The following is a 5318-nucleotide window of genomic DNA, read 5'->3' on the forward strand; positions in this document are numbered from 1 at the left end:
GGAACCTGGGACTTGAAGACTGTCAGGTCTTTCTTTTGGCTATCAGAGGGGATGACTCTGGAAGGTAATGACTTTTGTATCCTCTTGAGTCCATGGAATTGTTTTTTACTGCTAAAAGGATTTATTGTTTGTCCCAGCTGAAACCTGATATTTGAAAGAATTTAATAAGTTTTTGATCAGAAATTTGGCAAAATTGGAAGCTGAAGATTCAAGAGACTGAAACAAAAATGTTAAGATCTCCTCATCTGAACTGAAATAAAACGATATACCCAGAGGGAAAGAAGCAAATAAGAGATTATGCAGTTAGACAGGTATGTCAACCTGGGATGTCACTTAAGTTAAAACACAAATTTTGAAAGCAATTGTTCTTATCTTACAAATTTTTGCAAAAACAAAAATGCAGCTCTAGAAGCAGTCCAAAGCTTGTTTATCTTTATTTTCCCCAGTTCCTAAGACTGAATAAAATAAAAAATAAAAATGAGAGACAAGGGTTTTTGAAAGCATAAACTGCCTCTATGTTCCAAGCCTCTTTTGCCAAAGACAAATACAAATCGTAATCGCTTTCTCTGCAAATACTAATAAGAAAAAGCTTTAGCTATCTAAGCAGGTAACCTTAATTAATTCCATCTTCCAAAATCAGTTTGGATCTAAATGTACTTCTACATTATCATACCTGTCTTATGCAATAATTAAAAATGAACAATAGGAAGTCTCTGTTTGTGTCTGTCTGTATGTTTATGTGTATTGTGTAGTATTTTCTACCTTTAGAAAATATTGTTAATTTATAATAGCTCAATAAATTGGCTTAAATACACAAGCACATGACAATTCTCAAAAATATAACTAAAACTAACACAGTGCTTTTTAGAATCACATGATCTGGAAAAATATTTGATATTAAAACTTGCTTGCGTTTGGTCTGTTCAAAGGCATCAGCTTTAAGTATAATACTTTTATTCTAGTTGCGTTAATTAGGCAGATAAGTTCATGTTTGTCTCTTGCAAAACTTGTCAGCAAGAAAAATAACATAGTATGATGAAATTTCTCGAGTAATGTAAACATGATTGTTAAGAGAAAGTAAACTAAATAAACATCTGATAAAAGTTTCTTTTTAGGTGAACTCTTTAGCAATAATTATATTGTACAAGTACTAAAGATGGTTTTCTAAATCTTTTTGGTAACAAACATTCAAGTTTTGCTAGCTAAATTAAATGGCAGTCACTGGATATTTAGATAATTTCCAAGTAAGATAAAATAATGAAACATTAATTACTGAACAGTTTCATCTACATTTTGCTTCGTATTAGAGAGGAACTAAAGATATTTAGGTCTAGTATACAAGTCTTGTGCTACATTGAACAAGATTGTGCTGTGAGGAAATATGTATTTCTAGAAATTATAAAATGTGTTCATAAACTTGTCAATCTAAAGACTACTGGTGTAAGAGATGGTTCACAATTGCTTACTTCTTAGTCTTAACTAGAAATTAAGAATTTTGTTTTGTTTTGTTTTGTATTTTTCTGAAGCTGGAAATGGGGAGAGACAGTCAGACAGACTCCCGCATGCGCCCAACCGGGATCCACCCAGCATGCCCATTGGGGCGACGCTCTGCCCACCAGGGGACGATGCTCTGCCCCTCCGGGGCGTTGCTCTGCCGCGACCAGAGCCACTCTAGCACCTGGGGCAGAGGCCAAGGAGCCATCCCCAGCGCCCCGGCCATCTTTGCTCCAATGGAGCCTCGGCTGCGGGAGGGGAAGAGAGAGACAGAGAGGAAGGGGGGGGGGAGTGGAGAAGCAAATGGGCGCTTCTCCTATGTGCCCTGGCCGGGAATCAAACCCGGGTCCCCCGCACGCCAAGCCAACGCTCTACCGCTGAGCCAACCAGCCAGGGCCTAGAAATTAAGAATTTTTAAAGCATTCTAATATGTATAATTAAAGCTACAAAAATTAATAATAATAGAAAAACAACTGTATATACAAGAAAATATATTTTGACTTAAAAATAGGTATAAGATATGAAGATGTGTTTTTGTTCAGGGAAATGAAGTAACTTTGTTTTAACTTTTTCTGAATGGGTAAGAGAACAAGAGACAAACTAAAAGGGAGAGTGAAAGCTGTAGAAGGTTTACGAGAAATAAATCTTAAGAAAAATTTATAGCCCTGGCCGGTTGGATCAGCGGTAGAGCGTCAGCCTGGCGTGCGGGGGACCCGGTTCGATTTCCGGCCAGGGCACATAGAAGAAGCGCCCATTTGCTTCTCCACCCCCCCCCCCTTCCTCTCTGTCTCTCTCTTCCCCTCCCACAGCCAAGGCTCCATTGGAGTAAAGATGGCCCCGGCGCTGGGGATGGCTCCTTGGCCTCTGCCCCAGGCGCTAGAGTGGCTCTGGTCGCGGCAGAGCGATGCCCCAGAGGGGTAGAGCGTCCCGGGTGGATTCCTGTCGGGCGCATGCGGGAGTCTGTCTATCTCTCCCCGTTTTCAGCTTCAGAAAAATATCAAAAAAAAAAAAAATTTATATGTATCAAGTTGAATTCAAAGACTAACCAAGTAAGTGAATTTAAATAGCAAAGGTAAACTGATGCAAAATGAGAATTTGGTTCTACTAAAAAGAAAATTTTCTCATACTACTGGTCTGCTACTGATAAGAGATTATCTTAGTTATGTCCTTGATTACTTAAGAAAACTAAATCTCCATTGTAAGAACTAAGTTTTGCTACAAATTATGTAAACTTCTGTATTTTTGAAATCATTTATTGTCACTTTGGTTAAATTAATAATTAGTATTGTTTCATAATGACCTATGATCTTATTTAGTCAAATGCCAAAACTTTAGAAATATTTTGACAAAGTTCACATTATAAATAGACTCTTGAACTAGAGAGAACTTAAGGGACCCCTAGAATGCCTCAAAATATTTTTCTCTCCTGACAAAATAAAAACTTTAAGCTAATTAGGCTTACGTGGTCTATTAGATTGCATGGGAAGCATGTAAAATAAGTGATGACAAATTTCTAGAACCGTGATGGCGAACTTTTTTATAAAAATCGCCCGCTTTTGCAGTGCTGATCAACCTGGTCCCTTCCGCCCACTAGTGGGCGTTCCAGCTTTTATGGTGGGCCATTCACAGAGCCGTTTGGTTGCTCCGCTACCGCCCACCATGAAAGCTAGCGGAAGGAACCATGTTCATCAGCAAAAGTGGGCGGTTTTTATAAAAAGGTTCGCTCTCACGTTCTAGGGTGTATTTTATTGGTAAACAATAGATGTAAAACAAACAGAGCTATTGGAAACTCAAGACAGTCATTTGGTTGTTCCAGCTCCCCATCGAACCCCATTTTTTTTGTTTTTTGCATTCCTCCATCCACTATGATACATTTAAGCGGGACTTCATGCAACCTGAATTTAGGAAAGGTTATCAAAATGTCCTTGTAGCATGTATATTTTGGTTAATGACCTTACAATGGGGAATATATATATATATATTCCCTACTTGAGGTGTAACTTGCACAATCTCTACTGATCAAAGCATCCACTTCACGGAAAAAAAATCATAACAAGCCGTGACCAACAGCCTTGCAGACTTCTTGGAATGACCTGTCCCTATCACCTGGAATCATCAGGCAAGATCAAGAGAACTGGAATCAAGCAGAACAAGTTTTAATTACACGAAAATGAATGTTCTGACAGAATGACTAAAAATTTTATGACTTTTTCTTTGAAACATTGCTAGTTTCTTTTTTGGTTTGTTTCTGTTTTTCAGAGACTAAACTTTTTTTTTTCCTTAAGCTAGCTATGAGTTAAAATAATTTGGTAAATTATGCTTTTGTAAGCAGAAGTAAAAACATTTGCCTATTTCTCCCTAACTGATCCCTCCAGAATTTGGAATTTTCAGTTTTCTTATTTTTAAGGCAATATTATTTGCATAATTTTAATAAAAATCTGTTTTCCCTCTAACAGGACACAATTGAAACTGGTTATTTATTAAGTCAGTTGAATGTCTATGGCTAGAATGTCATAGACTCAGATGTGACCAGACATCTTTAAGGAAATAAGATTGACTTGGAAGCTAATAAAATCCTTGGAAATATCCACCTGCTACCTTGCTTATAGGTTCCCCAGCAGTCTTCCCAGTTGAGCAAAGAAGGTCACTTCCTAACAGGATATTTGGGGACCTTAAGAAGAGAGGAACGAACACAAATCTGTAGATATTTCAGGCAACTTTTGATATCAAGTCCTTGCTTGGATTTTTGGCCTTGAGAGGTTTTTTTGATCTGAAGATTTCTAATGAAAAATTCCAGCAAAGTAGATTTAAAAGAGTTTATACGGTTAACTACTTTTCTTTCTGGACTTTATTAAAACCAGATTTATTTTGAAAATAAGTATTAACCTGGTTGTCTTTGATAAAATTGAAAGTTGTTTTAGTGAAAAAAATTGAGTTTCAATAGAAACTAAAATCCAATTTTGTGGATATTCTAGTTTCTAGTGCTCTTCATTGTCTATTGAGTTTTTGTTTGTTTTCTACTTGTAAACTAACTGGATCCCATATTCTTCTAGTTTCCTCCAATATCTGCCTATGACTCTCCAAAGCAATATTTCCAATTTTTCCTCCCATCCTTTGACTTGGAATCACTGAGAACTAAAACTGCCCTTTTCTCAAGGTCATGCAAGGTAAAGGTAGACTGCTTGATATTAGTTTAAGAAAAATCACCACAACAGCTCATATATAGACAATCTCCATGCCTATTGCAGAAGAATCTCCAGAGACATTCTGACTGCAAACCATGGGAATGTATCAGACTGTCACTGCCTGCCTTCACTCCATCTGAAGATGCTGCAAGGCTGACATCTAGAAGTCTTGACTGCCTGCCTTCAGAAATCAGAAACTGAGATTAAAGTATACTCCAATCATTATCCTTTGTTTTTTTTTTGTTTCCATAGTGATGTCTCTTATTAAATACCTGGTTACTTGCACTATAGGCTTAATTTGGGAAGCCTACCTATATCACTGCCACCTAAAATAAGAGACAGCCATTTAACTGAGCTAACTTTTCTCAAAACTGTAATATAAAATAATCTATCAATCCAACTTCTGGAATGTAAAATTTCTAGAGAAGTTTCAGAGGAGGAAACTGTAGATGTTCAAAACAAGCCACCCCAAGATGTGTCTCAGTGGTATGTGGATTATTTTAAACTAAAGGCAACAATGACCCTGGGGGCTCAAGAGAAACTTTCACTCCCCTTAACTATCCAGAGGAATTTTAATTAGATGCTTTGACCATAGTAAGAGATTATCAAAGATAGCGTATCTCTATGGCAGGGGAAACT

The sequence above is a fragment of the Saccopteryx bilineata genome, chromosome 2, assembly GCF_036850765.1.
Source record: "Saccopteryx bilineata isolate mSacBil1 chromosome 2, mSacBil1_pri_phased_curated, whole genome shotgun sequence".
NCBI classification, from domain to species: Eukaryota; Metazoa; Chordata; class Mammalia; order Chiroptera; family Emballonuridae; genus Saccopteryx; species Saccopteryx bilineata.